This window comes from Palaemon carinicauda, chromosome 29 (assembly GCF_036898095.1).
Source record: "Palaemon carinicauda isolate YSFRI2023 chromosome 29, ASM3689809v2, whole genome shotgun sequence".
In the NCBI taxonomy this organism is placed as follows: Eukaryota; Metazoa; Arthropoda; class Malacostraca; order Decapoda; family Palaemonidae; genus Palaemon; species Palaemon carinicauda.
The window spans coordinates 51,771,162-51,791,592 of NC_090753.1; the positions used below are offsets into that span (position 1 = coordinate 51,771,162).

Genomic DNA, 20,431 nt, shown 5'->3' on the forward strand with positions numbered 1-20,431 from the left:
TAGAGATACCGGGATGATTGAGATTCTCCCAATACCACCATTGGCTCTCTCATTCCAGGCAGAGGAATGTTCTCTCCGACTATCCGAGCAGACCCTCGTAGAGAGAGTGTACCTGGGGGTCTTTGACCTTGAGTAACCAGCAAGTCCTGGTCTGGGGGACCTGATCGCGACAGCTTGGAACCTCAAACTTCCGCTGTTCTTCCCCCCAGTCTCAGACCCCGAGACTCTGGCAAGATGCATTCCGGTGATGGTGGGACAACTTCGGCGCCTGCGTCTTCCCTCCTTTTTGTCTGTGGACAATGGGTCTCAACAAGACCAGGTTGTCTGTCAACCTTTCAATGGGAGAGCTCCACTGGGACTATGCGCAGAACGGTTTCTGGACCCTCTGCTTCCCCTGACGGAACTCCCGGCGCAGACTACTCAAACAACCACACTGCAACATCTCTCCCGAACCAGGGCGTCGCTTCGGCCTCATGCCTGGAGACACTACGCCTCCTCCTCAAGAAGAGACGACCCGCTACAGTCGCGGTACGGAGGTCGCGTCATCTGCGATAGTCATCTGCAGGGTTCTTCCAGGCAAAGTGAAGAGTCTTCGGTGGTTGGTGCCGTGGGAGATATACCTCTTCCCTTGAGGCCTCTTCTCCAGCAATAACGGTCTTATTGCCTTTCGGCGGGAGGAAACTCCTTTCCGCTCTCGGCAATGAAGCCTGTCGCTCAGCCTTTCCCTGACCTTCAGGCTTAAAGGAATAACTTTTTCCTGCCCGCTGGATCTTTCCTCGCTCATGCGAAGCTACGATTGTCCCTGCCCTAGTCGGAGGAAGACCTCCAACTTGGAGCATGGCTCGGACTTTTTAGTCCCTTAAGAGATCTTCTCAAGACCCTTTACGACAGGCCACGGATGTATTCCGCCTTGGGTCTCCTGCTCACTCTGGCCACGGCCAGTGTGTAAACAATCTTCTTGGTCTCGTACGACTCCGCCCTTTCTAAGGAAGAGGGGAAGGCAACATTCAGGTTCGCTCCTGAGTTGTTGGCTAGACTCAGAATCTGGGGGTCCCGGTCCTTCGGTCCAATTTCTTCAAGATTTCGAGTCTCCATTCTGTATCTGATGTCCCAAGACCTTTTCTTTCTTGCCAGTAAAGGAATCGAGAGGTTAGCTTTGGGAACAGCTGCAGTTTGTCCTCAGTTGCAGCCGATTTGGGAGCACAAGGAGGACACGGGGGAGAGTCACCAGTACAGTATACCTCTTCAGCCCGGACTCAAGGACATTCATCTCGACCTGTCTCCAGACCCTCCCCTGTCACGTCCCCCTACAGCACGATGTTGGATACATCGCAACGTCCCTCGCCTTCGATTAATACTACTCTGTGACGCAGGTGCTACCAGCTGGAGTCTGGAAGCGTCTAATGACCTTCGCAGCCCGCTTCCTGGAGGGCGTGACCCACAGGAGTCTTGATACGTTTTCTATCGCTCTGTGGTGGCTACACAACAGCTGGTCTAACCTCAGGCTCCTTTTTGGACAGGTAGCAGAAGGTTGAGGGCATTGTTATCAGGTTTTAGTCTGCATGAATGAAAGAAGTATGTCTGGCCCTTATTTCTTTCTTCATCATCCCCTCTACGGGGAAGCAGCATCCTGGTCTCTGCATAGCTGACCTCGAACCTTTGCAGGTAAACCATGCTTCCTTGTGTTCCGAGTATTGAGTCAATACTGTCGCGTCTCCCATACCCTGACGAGGTGGTATTGGGAACGTCCTAACCCAGAGTTCCTTCACGAACTCCAGGTCAACTGCCTAGGACGGGTCACACTTCTTCCTTCACACACAAGCTTATGTAGGCCACACGGTTCCTTGCGGAGCAAGGAACTTGTGAGGTGCAGGGACTCCTTTTCTCGAGTGCGACTCACTCGGATTCTGGGTCCCCTGGTAAAGCCAAAGCCAGTATGGCTGGGGACTTTCCACCCTACCTAATGGGTAAGTCACCCAATGTAAATAGCGTGGTTTGTATTTCGGTTACGGAACAAATGACAAATTCGAAGATAATTTGTATTTTTCCTAACCATACAAACCTTAGCTATTTACATATATTTGCCCACCAGCCCTGTCCCCCAAGACAAGTCCTACCTCTAATTGAAAGTGAGCATTCATCTGTGTGTGAGGGGGGGGAGGGGTAGCTAGCTACCACTCCCCTACCCCCCCGCTAACTAGCGCGGGGGTAATACACCCTCGTTAAATTCTAATGGCTCGCCATTTCAGCTGCGTTAAAAGGTAAACCCAATGTAAATAGCTAAGGTTTGTATGGTTAGGAAAAATACAAATTATCTTCGAATTTGTCATGTTTCTATGTTTGTGATGGAATACCAAACCAGGAAAACACCTGGTTTTTCTTCTTTTAAGAAAGATTACATCTCCCGGATGTATATTGCACAAAAGCAATAAAGTATGCATCAGTAGAATGAATGGTTTGTACCTAAAAAGCAAGATTTTTAAAATATATTATACTGATGAAAATAATTGTAGGGTTTTTTGATTAATCAGATGCAGAAAATGGATGTGTTGTTTATAATCATGCATTTTCAATAACTTCAAAATCTATGCCCACAGAAGCCAATTTAAGCAAGAAGAGCTGACCATGATGTTCAAGATTAACGATAGTCTGCTCAAGGAAGAATCAGTTTTGTTTCTCGTCTTAATTAACGATCGTATATGAATATGAAGTAAGTATTAGGTGTTATTTTAAGGAATTTTATTCATTGTTAATTGCTACAAGCTTCTGAGTACACAGCTTATGTGACCGATAGATTAGCTTTTAAAAGTTCATTTTATGACTAGCTAACAGGTGTGGTTAGACACTTGCAATTTTCTTTTATGGTTTAACTTTGGTTTTCCCAAGTGAAGAGGTTGGTTGGATTAGATTGAATGCCAATTTTGAGCTTTATAGCAATACCAGCATCATCTAGCTACCCCAACATTGGTATAATGTGGTATTACAGTGTGTGTTTATATCAACTTGTGTGTTACTAAGAGCCCCCATATTACCAATAGCTTTATAATATCTTTTGGTAACATCATCTGTTCCCTAGTTTGCTGTTTGGCTTTTGCTAAGGCCATGCAGTATGTCCTGCCCTTCTTACAATTTCTAGTACTGTTCAGAAATCCCTTGATTGCTGTCAGAAAGACTGTATGATTGGCCTTGATTTCAGTGCTGCCTTTGTTCATGTTAATTATGAGCCCCATATTTTCAAACTTAAACAGATGAGAGTAGGTGGTTGTTTTTATAGCATCATTATTGAATTTTTAGAAATTAGCTATTAGAAGCACCGTAGAGACTATAGAAAGGTATTATCTGATGTTTGTCAGGGTAGTGTCCTTGGCACATTAATTTGCATACTAGATACTCATAGAAAACAACCTGTTGCATATGCAGATGATGCTACTCTCTTTGCATCAGTTCCATCTTCTGATTATAAACCTGTGGGTTGTTGAGTCCCTTGATGAATATATTTAAAATAAGCGCTTGATGCAAATTATGGGGGAGGAAGTTAAACCTCAATAAAACTCAAAGTATGATAGTTTATGGGTCAAGAACAGAAGCTCCTCAAATTCCAGATCTATTATTGACCATGCCTCTAACTATAAACAACTAATTTAGAATTCTTTGATTTTTTTTTATTTCAAATTTCCTTTTAAGAAGCACATTCAGTCTGATTCTTATCCAATTACACAAAATATTGGCATATTAGAAAGTCTTTTTAGATTTTTTGGAAAATTTGAACATTTATTCTATGCCATTCTGAATATTCTGTGTAGTCTTCAGCTTCTGACACTTGGCTTAATTTAAGGATAAAAACTTATGGCTTATTAAATTCTTTATCACTGATCTGGATATTAATCTCTGCAGCCTACATTGTTAGTTTGTTGTGCATGTTGCGAAAGTTTTGTTCCAATGGAAATTAAAAACTTCAGCAGCTCTGGGATAACCATTAAATCATTAACATGGTATTGTTGTTGGAAATGACAGGTGGCGTGAGAGGGGCCGACCTGCCTCTCATAGAAAAGCCACGTTTATGTTTGACCGGACCGCATATGAATATGCGTTGTGTTGCACTCACGACTGTTGCATATTTTCTTACAATCTTTTGTAATAAGTGCTGTTTTTCATTTTTTTATGAGTGCTTTCATTTGTAAACAAAGAATGCATTGAATAAGCATGTGGTGGATTTGATTTGTTCCTTTCTAGATAAAAACCTATGTACAGTAGCCCCTTGTGTTGTGTAGCTTTGTGAGGAGGTGAATGTAAGCAGCCATCCCCCTTGGGAGTGTGGTTCTGGCTATTCCAATCAGGAAAACTATGGACTTAGAGTGTAACTCTTCTTGCTTTATGGTAGTTATTCTGCCTTAGGAAGAAGTTACCCGATTGAGACTTAAGTGTTGCCATTATCTGTGTGCTCTGAAGGTAGAATTATTCATCTGACAGCGACACCAGGTGTTAACAGTCTTCCCCAGAAGGCTATCCCTGTGTAGTGCAGTGTCAGGAGTGTTCCCAGTGTTCCCCTTATGACAAAGTCCCCATGCAGTTGGTTTTGTTGCAACAGTGGAAGCTCTTGTAGTGAACTCCTCCAAAAGAGGGCAGTCATTATTGGTCCACCGGGCCATAACTCCTTTGTGCCAACAATGAAGAAAAGTTGGCAACGGGAAGAAGAGGAAATTTGCTCTCTCTCTTCCTCATCTACTAACCTTATCTCCCTCCTTTGTCTCCATCACACATTTCATTCTGGAGAACAAGACGGATGAGAGAATTTCATGAAGGCATTTTTTTTAAATTTCCTTGGGACTTAAAACGATCGCTATCCACCTTCAGGAGGGAGTAACAATAATCCCCCTCTAATTGGTACCTTTGTGGTCAGTCAAGTTACAGGACCGTATGCCAGGGGAGGGTGGGGTGTATGCCCCACCTCTACCATTCCTGTTGTACATTCATATACTAAGGCACTTCCCCCAATTTTTAGGGGGTAGCCGACATCAAACAAATTAAAAAAAGGAGACCTTTCCTCTCTACATTCCTCCCAGCCTGACAAGCGACTCAACCGAGTTCGGTGGGTACAACTAGTGTGCCACAACCCACCCTCCCCCGTTATCCACCACAGATGAAGCTTCATAACACTGAATCTCCTACTGCTGTTACCTCCGTGGTCATCCAAGGCGACCAGAGGAAGCAGCGGAGCCTAGTGGAACTGTGTCACAATCGCTCGGCATTCATTTCTATTTCTAGCACGCTCTCTTGCCTCTCTCGCGTCTATCCTCCTATCACCCAGAGCTTTCTTCACACCATCCATCCACCCAAACATTGGCCTTCCTCTTGTACCTCTCCCATCAACTCTTGCATTCATCACCTTCTTTAGCAGACAGCCATTTTCCATTCTCTCAACATGGCCAAACCTCCTTAACACATTCATATCCACTCTAGCTGCTAACTCATTTCTTACACCTGTTCTCACCCTCACTACTTCGTTCCTAACCATATTTACTCAAGATACACCAGCCATAGTCCTTAGATACTTCATCTCAAACACATTCAATTTCTGTCTCCGTCACTTTCATTCCCCATAACTCCAATTCATATATCACAGTTGGTACAATCACTTTCTCATACAGAACTCTCTTTACATTCATGCCCAACCCTCTATTCTTTACCACTCCCTTTACTGCCCCCAACACTTTGCATCCTTCATTCACTCTCTGATGTACATCAGCTTCCACGCCACCATTTGCTGCAACAACAGACCCCAAGTACTTAAACTGATCCACCTCCTCAAGTAACTCTCCATTCAACATGACATTCGACCTCGCATCACCTTCCCTTCTCGTACATCTCATAACCTTACTCTTACCCACATAAACTCTCAACTTCATTCTCTCACATACCCTTCCAAATTCTGTTACTAATCAGCCAAGCTTCTCTTCTGCGTCTGCAACCAGTGCAGTATCATCCACAAACAACAACTGATTTACCTCCCATTCATGATCAATCTCGTCTACTAGTTTCAATCCTCGTCCAAGCACTCGAGCATTCACCTCTCTCACCACACCATCAACATACAAGTTAAACATCCATGGCGACATCACACATCCCTGTCTCAGCTCCACTCCCACTGAAACCAATCGCTCACTTCATTTCCTATCCTAACACATGCCTTACTACCTTTGTAGAAACTTTGCACTGCTTGCAACAACCTTCAACTAATACCATATAACTTCATCACATTCCACATCACTTCCCTATCAACTTTATCATACGCTTTCTCCAGATTCATAAATGCAACATTCACCTCCTTACCTTTTGCTAACTATTTCTTGCATATCTGCCTAACTGTAAAAATCTGATTCATACATCCCCTATCTCTTCTAAAACCACCCTGTACTTCTAAGATTGCATTCTCTGTTTTATCCTTAATCCTATTAATCAGTACTCTACCATACACTTTTCCAACCACACTCAACAAGCTAATAACCCTTAAATTACAACACTCATGCACTTTACCTAATATAGTGGTACAATACATGCATAAACCCAATCTACTGGTCATTAACAACGCAAAACACATATTAAACAATCTCACCAACCATTCAAGGGCAGTCACACCCCCTTCTGTGATATAGGTTATTGTTTCTTAACCTTGTGCATAGCTCTGTGCCAATATAGAGCTCGCACATCAGCTACAACCCTAGTTAGATAAGCAAGATGCTATAAGCCCAAGGGGTCCAACAGAGAAAAATAGCCCAGTGAGGAAAGAAGATAAGAAAATAAATAAACGATATGAGAAGTAATGAACATTTAATATAAGATATTTTAAAAAGAGTAACAATATTAAAACATATTTCATATGGTATATAAACTATAGAAAGACGTTTGTCAACTTGTTCAACATAAAAACATATGCTAAAAGTTTTAATTTTTGAAGTTCTACCCATTCAACTACATGATTAGGAAGATCATTCCATAACTTGGTTACAGCGGAAGTAAAACTTCTTGAATACTGTGTAGTATTGAGCCTCATGATGGAGAAGGCCTGACTATTAGAATTAACTGCATTCCTACTATCACAAACAGGATGGAACTGTCTAGGAAGATCTGAATATAAAGGATGGTCAGAATTATGAAAAATCTTATACAACATGCATAACAGATCATTTGAACGACGATGCCAGAAATTAATATCTAGATCAGGAATAACAAATATAATGGACCGTAAGTTACTATCCAACAAATTAAGATGAGAATCAGCAGCTGAAGACCAGACAGGAGAACAGTACTCGAAACAAGGTAGAATGAAAGAATTAAAACACTTCATAATAGATTGATCACTGAAAATCTTAACAGACCTTCTTAATATGCCAATTTTTTGTGCAGTAGAAGACACAGACCTAATGTGTTTCTTAAAAGTAAATTTGCTGTTGAGAATCACACCTAAAATTTTAAAAGTGTCACAGAGTTAAAGAAACATTATCAATGCTGATATCTGGATGTTGAGGAGCCACTGTCCTTGACCTACTTACAATCATACTTTGAGTTTTGTTAGGATTCAGCTATATACCCCATAATTTGCACCATGCACTAATTTTAGCTAGATTTCTATTAAGGGATTCAGCAACCCAAAGATCTACATTCAGGTGATGGAATTGATGTAAAGAGTGTAGCATCTGCATATGCAACAAGCTTGTTTTCTAGGCCAAACCACATGTCATGTGTATATAGTATGTAAAGTAAAGAAAACCAGATATATCATTCCTATATTCACTATGGTGCCTCTCAACAACTCTTTGCGATCTATTAAGAATTTAATGATGTTAAGAAACGACCCACCCCACTCCCAACTTAGCTCCTATGTTTTGTTATTTTGTGCAAGTTAGCTGGAAGAGGTTCTTTTAGCACTTGGAGAATTGGTAATGTTATTCCAATATGTTAATGTGTTTGTGGTAGTTCTAGTTCAGCTGAAAACTGCTCAGTTTCCATAACTCATATTTAAAGTTTTGAACGTCTTTTGGTAAAACGTCTAAATGGGTATGCTGAAGGTAATCATCTGTTCCATAGTTTGCAGTTTGGCTTTCATAAAGACCTTGGAACTTGTGATGCCCTTCTTGCAATTTCCAGTGCTGTACAGAAATCTCTTGATTGTGGTTGAAAATTTTGTAAGATTGTCCTTGATTTTAGTGCTGCCTAAAGGAAGAAAAGGAAATAGGGAAATAAATAAACTATAAGAAGTGATGAAAATTGAAATAAAATATTTTAAAAACATTAACTGATTCAACTACCCGATTAGGAAGATCATTCCACAACTTAGTCACAGCTGGAATAAAACTTCTTGAATACTGTGTAATATTGAGCCTCATGATGGAGAAGGCTGGACTATTAGAATTAACTACATACCTAGTATTGCGGACAGGGTGGAACTGTCCAGGAAGATCTTCATGTATAGGATGGTCAGAATTATAAAAAATCTTATGCAACATGCATAATGAACTAATAGAACGACAGTGCCAGAGATTAATGTATAGATCAGGAATAAGAAATTTAATAGACCATAAGTTCCTGTCCAACAAATTAAGATGGGAAGCAGCCAATTTTTTGTGCAATTGAAGAAGACACAGACCTAATGTGTTTCCCAAAAGTAAATTTGCTGTCGAAAATCAAACCTAAAATTCTAAGTCATACAAAGTTAAAAAAAAAATTATCAAGGTTGAGATCCAGATGTTGAGCCTATTTTTCCCTGTTGGGCCCTTGGGCTTACAGCATCCTGCTTTTCCAACTAGGGTTGTAGCTTGTCTAGTAATAATAATGATAATAAGCAGGGGTTGTGGTAACTTGGGAAAAGTAAATCTCTTTCTCAAGCAGAAGTAGTATCTGGGCATTCTGGTAGACATAGCAACAGCTAGTCTTCCCATCGAAAGATCGCATCAGAACCGTTCCTGTTCAAGCAAGAACTCCAGGCTTGGCAATGGCAATGTCTTTTTGCACATCTATCTTATGAAAAACTGGTTCTACATGGTGTTTCCACCAGAAATCACTTCAGTGATGTCTAAAGCATCACTGGTTGGCACCCAGTGGTCTCCCATCCCATCTTGTTACAGTAGAGGGAAAATTTTTCTTGGTGGGTGGCTCAAACTGTCTTGCGATCTCATGCCAATGGAATGGAATGTGACCTATGTTCTCATGTTTCTTCTGCGTACATCATACAAACCTTTGAGACAGGCATCAGATGAAGATCAGACTCAAGACTGTCTTTTTGCTATCCTCAGCATTGGTAAAGCAAGGGGTTGAGCTTGCAGGCATCTCATATGTCGCATGTAATTCTGAGGCATGGAAGGAGGTCTTCTTTTCTCTTTTTCCAGTTTTTGACAAAGACTCAAAATCCAGCTGTCCATGATACTAGGTAAGAGTCCATCTTTCTCGTCATGAGGCATCCAGAGGGAATCAGGATATGACTCTTCTCCATCCTTTAAGCACTCTATGCCGCTTTCTAAAGATGACTGCACTTTAGGCCTGAGCACCAAAGACTCTTTAACACTGGCAGGATCAAGAGGAAGAAATCCAAGAACACTTTCCTATCCTTCAACCAACGACGGGGTTGTTGGTCCATCTCAGGCAAGAACTCCATCTTAGCATTCAGGAAAAGCCTATCAGTGGCTCAGGTATTAAGGGCAGGAGTTTGAAAATGCCAGACAACCTTTACCTCCCACTACTTGGGAGAGTATACCCACAAGTCCTTAAATACGTACAGTATACCCATTGTCCTGTGGTGGCTGTTAAACAGATTTTATAGCCAACCCAGCTCCCTCACAGGACAAGAAGCATTTTGTATAAGATAGCAGTTTCAACATAAACCTAGAATGAAAGGTAGAATGAAGGGCCTTCTAATCTTCTTTCTTCCCCCTTTCTTGAAGGTACAGGATTCATGACCATTATGAACTGGGGAGAACATCAGCTGTAGATAAGCTTTATAACTGAGCAACATTTTTTTTAATAGACTAGATTTTTAAGAAGTATCTCCCACTCCCACTTCCCAGACAAGGCCCTCTTAATGAGAGAACGCCTTGATGAAGTCATTGAGCTTCAGCACGGCATTTCATTCCCATGCTTAATCTTGGTGACGGGCAAGAGGGCTCTCGAACTTCGGGAAATTGCTCCCCCAGTTCGAATCTAAATTTCTCTCTTTCATCTTTTTCTTCTGCTTAATATTACTTCGACCTTCTCCTAATTTTATCAACTTTCTTTCATCTTGCTGTCCTATCTCTATGATTATTATTTTTCATAATTATATATATATATATATGTAGATGTATGCATATATATATATTTATTTATTTTATTTGTTCATTTATTTATTTATCTATTTTTTTTTCTATTTTATTTAAATGGTGTGGATATTTCCACATTCGTTATTACTGCCTGCTTAGATGAATGGGAGAAGGGATCACGGTTGGGAGGTATTCGCATTCAAAGCTATATATGAGAGTATTGGATGATCTCAGCCATCCCAAAGATGGTTTGGACCTCTTTGGCGGAACTACTCTCAGGGGTTGGGTCATCGGAATCCATGGGGATCCAATCCTTGAGGTGGGACTCTTGGCTTTTGGCCGGAAGCCCATCATTACAGATATGGGGAGGATGATTCCATATTACCTTGGTCTCAGTCCTAACAGGCGGGTTTAGCTTACACCTGTTCCTCTATATCTGTTTTGATGCTATCCTTCGGGTAGGGTATAGAGTGGACCATCTGGGAAGTATACTCTCATTGTGCCGATAGTGGAGAATACAAATATCCTTTCCAACGTATGATACTTTCTTATAATTCTCAAGCAGGTAAACCAACAAAACAACAGCAAAAAACATGAAAATCCCACCCTTAGATATGGACTCTTCAAATACTGACTCCTCATCCCCTGGATTTGCTGACTCCCCCCCCCCCCCCACCCGGCACTGGTGACAACTTCTGCTACTGTAATTAAGGAAAATTCTGTGACGACCTTCGAACTAAAAAGGACCACTCTACTGATGTTAAAAAATCTAGCAATTTGGGTAACACAGGGAAACTACGATTCCTTCATTTTTAAATATTTAACTTAGCCGGTGAATATATAATAGCTGCAACTCTGTTGCTCGACAGACACATACATAAAAAAACTCGCCAGCGATCGCTATACAGGTCGCGGGTGTGCCCACCAGCGCCAACTGTCGGCCAGATACCACTCTCGATGTAAACAAAACCTCAATTTCTTCTCTGTCGACGTGTCGACAAGACGTACTTTTACTCGCTGTAGAACCTGGAGTTTTCTCAACATATTTGGTGAAGTACTTCATTTTGGTTTGAGCTTTCGCAGTGCAGGTGTTTTATCTTCATCTTAAATCTTGAACTCGTTTTTGGATAGATTTAATTTTTGATGACAAAGAGAGTATGGACTTTCTTTGACTTTTAAATGGCCGACCCTTCCCTTAGACGGAAGTGGGGTTAGGCTTTTAGCAATTATCTTATCACGTTATAAATTAATTATAGATTTTCCTCTATATATTTTATATCTCACCGCCTTTATTAGGCCTCTTCGATTAACTTTCCATTTATAATAAACATAAAATAAATTTTAATGATTTGTTTATATGCGACCTTTCCTGAGAGTAGGCGGTCCTAACTTGGAAACCGAAGTTAAACAACGTTGAGCCCTTTCAATCGTAAATAGCTTTTAAAGAGCTAATGATTTAAAACTTTTTAAATGAATATTTTTTGATAGATATTTTATGAAAGATTTTCTTTGAATAGTCTTCGTACTGTTTTCAAAGATGAACTAACGTTTAGTTTATTTATGCTACGCAGTTTGCGCTCTATCGTTACGATAGAGAGAGAGTATCACGGTTTCACTTTGCAGAAAGAGTAAATCGATTCTGACGTTTTGTTCATTCTTCTTTCAAAGCTTAAATGTTTTAAATTCTATTTTAAAGGAACTTTTTAATTGAAAAACCTTTCAGTTTTTTTCCTTTGGTCAAATAACATGTTTTTTTGACGAAACGTAATTGGGCTCTTCTCTTAGGTGCGAAATCAAGAGAGAGAGAGAGAGAGAGAGAGATAGAGACGGAGGGAGAGAGAGGAGAGAAAACGTTCCGTTCAAGCGGGTAACGTTGTTCTCGAGTTACTCTCGTCCCTAGTCTCTGTACGGGGAGAAAGGATAAAACGTTTTTAGTTTTATTCTCGTCCCCAGGCAATGTACGGTGAGAGATTGAAAACGTAGTTTTGAATGAACTAGGTTTTAGTCTCTTCCCCAGCCACTGAATTTTTTATCTTAAAAGATGTTTACTGTTTTTTGCTGGTATTAATGTGCTTGCATTATACGACTGATTTCGCAATTACTACCTTTTGATGAGGGTAGAATTGCGTGCTTCAGGTAGAAATCAGTAAAAGTTTCGATTTCAGTGAAATAAGTGCAAAACAGAAAATCGTAGTGATAAAGTGATATTGCGCAAAGTGTTACAGTGTTGCGACCGAGGGTTCGTCTGTTCGTGCCTGTCGTTCACCTAGTCCGGGACCACTTGCAAGCTCCCAAGCCCAGGGGAGAAGTAATGTCGTACGACTTATGGGTTCGAGAGGCCTTGATCAGCGAACAGACGTTCCCTCTATGGTATCGGGTGTATCTAACCAAGATCTCCCCTACCATAAGGCGAGAGAGACATTTTCTCCTCGTCATCCGAAGGCTTTTCGCATAAGAAACCTGAAACAAGGTTTCGAGGCCCTTAAGCGAAAGTCAGTCCTTTCAGGACAGGTCCAGCGTCCTGGTTACAGCCATTAGGACAGCTCTGACCCTATGCAGTCATCGGAAAACTGCTCGCCGCCTAACAAAAGCGTAACACAGACTCCGAGAGTCTTTTTGTTGGCAAGGTTTTGCGGTCACAGACGTTACCCTCGTCTCTTACCGCAACCATTTCCGTTGATCCTAAATGGGTTGTACAGCAAGATATACAGAATAAGCTTGCCTCCCTTATGGAAGACTATTCTGCCGATAAGTCCGTTGAGCCTAGCCGTTTATCTCATCGAGATCCTGGCTTTCAGCCACCCTAACGTTCCTTTGTGCGTCCTGTTGACGTTGGCGTAGCTAAGTCACGTCAGTCAGGTTGTTTAGAACCACACTCGATGCGGTCTCGTGTGGATTTTCAGCCACATTTGGACGTTAGGCCATTTGCTGATGCTCCTGTTGAAGTTCAGGACGTTCGCTAACAATCGGAGTTGACTTGTTTTGACGCTGAGCGTCAACCTCCGCATTCTAGAGTTGTTTTGACTGCTCTGTCTAGGCGGTCAAAGCAGTCTCGAGTGGACGCTGTGCGTCCTCACGCACCTGTTGTTGTTGACAGTTCACAGACTGTCAAGCAGTTACATGACGTTGCGTCCTGGTCTCTCGCACCTGTTGTTGTTGACAGTTCACAGACTGTCAAGCAGTTACATGACGTTGCGCCCTGGTCCGCTACTAATGCACCAGTGCGTGTGGACTCTGCTTGTTAAGCATTGCCACCACGGTAGGTCTCTCCCTTGCTTCAGACTCAGCTATTATCGGACAAGGTTCCTTCAGATGAGGAAGTTGCTGTTCCCCCTCCTACTGATATTCCCTTGAGGACTCTGTCAGACGGAGAGGAGCCTAAAGCTGCTTAGCCCTCTATGGACTTTAAATAAATCATGCTGATTTTTAAGGATCTTTGTCCGGATCTTTTTGTAACTGCTTCTCCTCGTTCGCCTAAACGTCAGAGCTTACACTAGGCCTAGCTACTTCGAAGCCGTTGTTTTATAAGCTAGTGCTCTCTCGCTCTCCTAGAGAGCTTTATGTTTGCTAGGCGACTGGTTTATCACCAGGAGGAGTTTGGGGGATACAGCCTTTGCTTTCCCTTCTTTTAAACTGGCTTATAGAGCGAGAGTCTGATATGACACTAGAGAAGTTCTCGGCTTGGGAGTTCCTGCCTCTGCCCAGATAGACTTCTCAAACCTCATAGACTCTCCCTGGCGCCTGGCCATGAGACGCTCCAAGATTTTACAGGTCAACTTCACAGCTGTTTTCGAGCCTTTGAAGTTTTGCTGTACAATATATGGGCTCCAATGATCTGACAGCCACGTTCTCTGCAGGAACAAGTCCCTCAGGGATGGCTCCATGATTTGGCAGCCATGTTCACTGCAGGAGTACATAAGAGGCAAGTGCGCTCAATGTGTTCATTGTCAAGACAAACTTCACTATGAAGTCTACCAGGCTGTCTTGACAGCATTTATGGAAGGCGACTGGATGGTCTCTCTCGACCTTCAGGAGGCATACTTCCACATTCCTATACACCCGGATTCCCAACCGTTTCTGAGGTTTGTTTACAGGAATGTGGGGTACCAGTTTTTCGAGCTATCGGGGATCCGAACCTCCCTGTACTTGGACGACTGGCTTCTCAGAGCATCGTCCAGCCTTCGCTGTCTGCAGGATCTACATTGGACGTTGAGTCTAGCCAGGGAGTTGGGACTTGTGGTCAACTTAAAAGTCCCAACTGATCCCATCCCAGATTATTCTGTTTTTGGGGATGGAGATTCGCAGTCAAGCCCTGCTCGAAGTCCAACTAATGCTGAAAAGAAAACGTTTATTCAGTCAGAAGTTGGAACAGTCTCGTAGGGACTCTCTCATCCCTGGAGCAGTTTGTCTCACTAGGGAGACTACCCCTTCTGCCTCTCCGGTTCCATCTAGCCTCTCACTGGAACTAGGACAAGACATTAGAGACGGTATCATTCCTAGTCTCCGAACCAATAAAGGCATGCCTGAAATGGTGGGACAGCAATATCAGTCTGAGAGAGGGACTATCCCTAGCAGTCAAGAACCCAAACCATGTGTTGTCCTCAGACGCGTCGGGTTTGGGTTGGGTGCGACCCTGGACGGTCGGGAATGCGCGGGTCTGTGGACCTCAAGTCAGAAGAGCATGCACATCAACGGCAAGGAGCTATTAGCAGTCCACTTGGCCTTGATGATATTAGGAAGCGTCTTCGACTCTAAGTGGTAGAGGTCAACTCAGACAACACCACAACTTTGGCGTACATCTCCAAGCAAGGAGGCACACACTCCTTCACGCTGCTCGAGATCGCAAGGGACCTTCTCTTATGGTCCAGAATTCGAGGCATCTCCCTGTTGACGAGATTCATCCAGGGGGACTTGAACGTCTTGGCAGACTGTCTCAGTCGGAGGGGTCAGGTGATACCCACGGAATGGACCCTCCACAAGGACGTGGGCAAGAGTCTTTGGGCTTCTTGGGGTCAACCAGCCATAGACCTCTTTGCCTCCTCGTTGACCAAAAGGTTACCAATCTTTTGCTCTCCAGTCCTAGATACAGAAGCAATTTACATAGACGCGTTTCTACTGGATTGGTCTTTTATGGACTTATATGCATTCCCACCATTCAAGATAGTCAACAAGGTACTGCAGAAGTTCGCCTCTCACGGAGGGACAAGGTTGACGTTGGTTGCTACCCTCTGGCCCGCGAGAGAGTGGTTCACCGAGGTACTTCAATGGCTGGTAGACCTTCCAAAAAGTCTTCCTCTAAGGGTAGATCTGTTACGTCAGCCCCACGTAAAGAATGTCCATCAAAGCCTCCCCGCTTTTCGTCTGACTTCCTTCACACTATCGAAAGACTCTCAAGAGCTAGAGGTTTTTCGAAGGAGGCAGTCAGTGCGATTGCAAGAGCTAGGAGAGCTTCTGCCATTAGAGTATACCAGTCGAAGTGGGAAGTCTTTCGAGACTGGTGCAAGTCAGCATCTGTGTCCTCGTCCAGTACCTCTGTAGCCCAAATCGCAGATTTTCTTTTACATCTGAGAAAGGTTCGCTCCCTTTCAGCTCCCACGATTAAGGGCTACAGGAGCATGTTGGCTTCGGTCTTTCGACATAGAGGCTTAGATCTTTCCAACAATAAAGATCTCCAAGATCTCCTTAAGTCTTTCGAGACCTCTAAGGAACGTCGTTTGGCAACTCCTGGATGGAACTTAGACGTGGTCCTAAGGTTCCTCATGTCAGACAGGTTTGAGCCATTACATTCAGCCTCCCTGAAGGATCTCACCCTCAAGACACTTTTCCTAGTGTGCTTGGCTTCGGCTAAAAGGGTCAGTGAACTTCATGCCTTCAGTAAGAACATCGGCTTTTCTACAGAAAAAAGCCACTTGTTCACTTCAACTTGGTTTCCTGGCCAAAAATGAACTGCCTTCTCGTCCTTGGCCTAAATCTTTTGATATTCCTTGCTTATCAGAGATCGTAGGCAACGAACTGGAAAGAGTATTATGTCCTGTTAGAGCTCTTAAGTTCGATTTAACTCGTACTAAGTCATTACGAGGGAAATCTGAGGCATTATGGTGCTCAGTTAAGAGACCTTCATTGCCTATGTCAAAGAATTCTTTGTCATATTTTATCAGATTTTTTTAATACGAGAAGCTCATTCCCACTTGAATGAGAAAGACCGATGTTTGCTTAAGGTTAAGCTGCACGAAGTTAGAGATATAGCAACCTCCGTGGCCTTCAAGCAAAATAAATCTCTGCAAAGTATTATGGACGCGACTTCTTGGAGAAACTAAGTCAGTGTTCGCGTCATTTTACTTAAAAGATGTCCAGACTCTTTACGAGGACTGCTACACACTGGGTCCATTCGTTGCAGCGAGTGCAGTACTGGGTGAGGGTTCTACCACTACACTTCCCTAATTCCAATATCCTTTTAATCTGTCTCTTGAAATGTTTTTAATATTGTTTTATGGGTTGTTCGGAAGGCTAAGAAGCCTTTCGCATCCTGATTGATTTGGCGGGTGGTCAAAGTCATTTCTTGAGAGCGCCCAGATTAGGGGTTTGATGAGGTCCTGTTGTATGGGTTGCAGCCCTTGATACTTCAGCTCCTGGGAGTCTGTCAGCATCCTAAGAGGATCGCTGGGCTCCGTGAGAAAGACAGACTTACAAGGCAGAGTAATCGTCTAAGTCAACTTCCTCACCAGGTACCTATTTATTTTGGTTTCGTTATATTGATAACTGCCAAAATGAAAAAACTCTTAGCTTATACGCTGTAAACATAATTAACTCTGGTCTCTACCCACCTCCTTGGGTGTGAATCAGCTATTATATATTCACCGGCTAAGTTAAATATTTAAAAATGATATTTTAATTATAAAATAAATTTTTGAATATACTTACCCGGTGAATATATAAATTAAACGACCCTCCCTTCCTCCCCAATAGAGACGCAGTGGGATGAGAAGAAATTGAGGTTTTGTTTACATCGAGAGTGGTATCTGGCCGACAGTTGGCGCTGGTGGGCACACCCGCAACCTGTATAGCGATCGCTGGCGAGTTTTTTTATGTATGTGTCTGTCGAGCAACAGAGTTGCAGCTATTATATATTCACCGGGTAAGTATATTCAAAAATTTATTTTATAATTAAAATATCATGTTTCCCAAATCCCATTAGAGACAAATTATGATGATATATATAGAGCATTTGAGTGCTATGAATTGATAAAAGAAATAAGGATGAGACTTGGAGATGAAAAATGGGACTCTAGGATATCTTTTGAAAGTCATGATGAAGCGTTTAATGCCATAAGTAATATTAGTAGTATCAAAATCAACGAATTGAACATCATGGGAGCTCTTTGTGATAAGGTCCCAAAGGAATTGGATGTGTACAAACCTGCTGATTGGTTTGAAAAAGATAGAAATGTACCCATGCCTTCACAGAGAAAATCCAAACCACCAATGTGGCTCTTAGCTGAACCTAAAGGGATAATAGGGAATTATTTTAAGATATGTAAGTTTATCCAAAAAAAGTAGGAACCATAGCACCTTGAGATATATCTCGTTTTGGGAAGAATAGTTATCTCATCCATGCCAAATCTTCGACTCAGTCTGCAATACTATCTAACTTACAGACAGGCAGTGATGAAATTACATTGGCAATGAAACCTCATCTAAATTTTAGTTATGGAAGGGGAGTGGTCTTTAATAAGGACCTGTACGAATTTACAGAGGAGGAGATACTTTCTATGTGTCCATTAAATGTATGGAAAGTGCATAAGGTTCTTGGAACTTCAATGATTATACTTACTTTCCAGGATGCTGATGTACCTTTCCATATTTTTATTGAAAATGAAAGGATTAAAGTTCGGCCTTTCAAACAAAATCCCCTGCAATGTTTTAATTGTTTTAAATTTGAACACCCATCCAAAGTTTGCAAAAATGGAAAAATGTGTGGTATTTGCTCCAAAACTTATCATGGAGAATGTACACTTGAGGCCAGGTGTTCAAATTGCAATTTGAATCATAGATCAACTGATAGGAGATGCAAACTGTATAAGTTGTAGGAAGCTGCCCTAAACAAATCAATTTTCAATATTAAACTTAGCCGGTGATCATATAAGCTGCAACTCTGTTGCTCGACAGAAAAACCTACGGTCAAAATACGCCAGCGATCGCTATGCAGGTGGGGGTGTACATCAACAGCGCCATCTGTCGAGCAGGTACTTAGTACTCCAAGTAAACAAGAACCAATTTTCTCTCTGTCGGGCTACCGGCAAGACCTACTAATACGCTGTTACTAACTGGATTTGTTTTCACAACTATTTGGTGAAGTACACTATTCTAGTTTTGAGCTTTTGCTATGCAGGGGTTTTATCTTCATCTCAAAACTTGAACTCGTTTTGGATAGATTTAATTATGGTGACAAAGAGAGTATGGACTCTCTTTCACTTTTAAATGGCCGATCCTTCCCTTAGACGGAAGTGTGTTTAGGTTTTTAGTAATTTTGCTTAACACGTTATAGATCTATATATTTTATATCTCTCTGCCTTTATTAGGCCTCTTCGATTAACTTTCCATTCATTATAAACATATAAAAATAAATTTTTATGTTTTGTTTATATGCGACCTTTCCTGATAGTAGGCGGTCCTAACTTGGAACCGAAGTTAATCAACGTTGAGCCCGTTATATCGTATTTAGCCTTTAAAGAATTTAAAACTTTTTAAATTTAATGTTTTATGAAAGAATTTCTTTGATAGTCTTCGTACTGTTTTCAAAGATGAACTAACGTTTAGACTACGCAGTTGTTGACGTTCAGGACGTTCAACATGCGCTCTATCGTTACGATAGAGAGAGAGTGTATCACGGTTTCACTTTGCAGTAAGAGTAAATCGATTCTGACGTTTCGTTCATTCTTTCTTAGCTTAAATGTTTTAAATTCTAAATTAAAGGAACTTTTTATTTGGAAAACCTTTCAGTTTTTTCCTTTAGTCAAATAACATGTTTTTTTGACGATATATAATTGGGCTCTTCTCTTAGGTGCGAAATCAAGAGAGAAAGAGAGAGAGAGAGATAGAGACGGAGGGAGAGAGAGGAGAAAAAACGTTCCGTTCTCGTGTTAGGCCTACTCTCCTCCCTAGTCGCTGTACGGGGAAGAAGGTAAAACGTTTCTAGGGTTTTATTCTTGTCCCCAGGCTATGTGCGGTGAGAGATTGTAAACGAAGTTTATTTGAACTAGTGTTTAGTCTCTTTCCCAGCCACTGAATTCTTTATCTTTATATATGTTTTCTGTTTTTTGCTAGTATTAATGAGCTGCATTATACGACTGTTTTCGCAATTACTACCTTTTAATGAAGGGTAGAATTGCGTGTTTCAGGTAGAAATCAGTAAAAGTTTCGATTTCAGTGAAATAAGTGCAAAACAGAAAATCGAAGTGATAAAGTGATATGCGCAAAGTGTTAGTGTTGCGTCCGAGGGTTCGTCTGTTCGTGCCTGTCGTTCACCTAGTCCGGGACCTCTTGCAAGCTCCCAAGCCCAGGGGAGAAGTAATGTCGAACGACTTATGGGTTCGTCAGGCCTTGATCAACGAACAGACGTTTCCCTCCGTGGTTTCGGGCGTATCTACCCAAGATCGCCCCACCCACACAAAGACGAGAGAGCCCATTTATTTCTCGTCTGCGGAAGAGGTTTCTCGTAAGAAACCTTGGACCAAGGTCTCGCAGCTTATTAAGCGCAAGTCGGTCCCTTCCGCGCAAGTCCAACGGCCCAGTTGTAGCCACTGGGTCAGTTCGGACTCGCTGCAGTCTTCCGACGACTGCTCACCTCCTAAGAGAGACAAAGCGGTACCGCATCAGGCAGTCACACCGTCTGTTGCCGCACCTGCTCCTGTAGACCCTAAGTGGTCTTTGCTGCAGACCATGCAGTCTCGGTTAACGTCATTAATGCGGGACTTTCGTGCGGAGAAGGTTGACACTGCACCAACCTCTAGCCTACAACCAACACGGTTATGCGTCCTGTGGACGCTGAGGCGACCTTCTGCCGCACTCCAGCTGAGAGAGTCCCGCCACCCATGCGTTCCAGTGTACCCTGCCAGCCGCATGTTGACGTTCAGTAACGCACG

The 20,431-nt window shown here is 42.3% G+C and overlaps 1 protein-coding gene across 1 annotated transcript in view; it reads left to right on the forward strand.

Moving 5' to 3' along the window:
- The window catches only part of LOC137622189 (zinc finger imprinted 3-like), a 77,707-nt gene that overhangs the window by 33,460 nt on the left and 23,816 nt on the right, over positions 1-20,431 (forward strand). Inside the window, exon 2 of the mRNA XM_068352630.1 lies at positions 2,598-2,710. The gene's annotated coding sequence lies outside the window, so the exon portion shown is untranslated. The remainder of the gene's footprint in view (positions 1-2,597; positions 2,711-20,431) is intronic.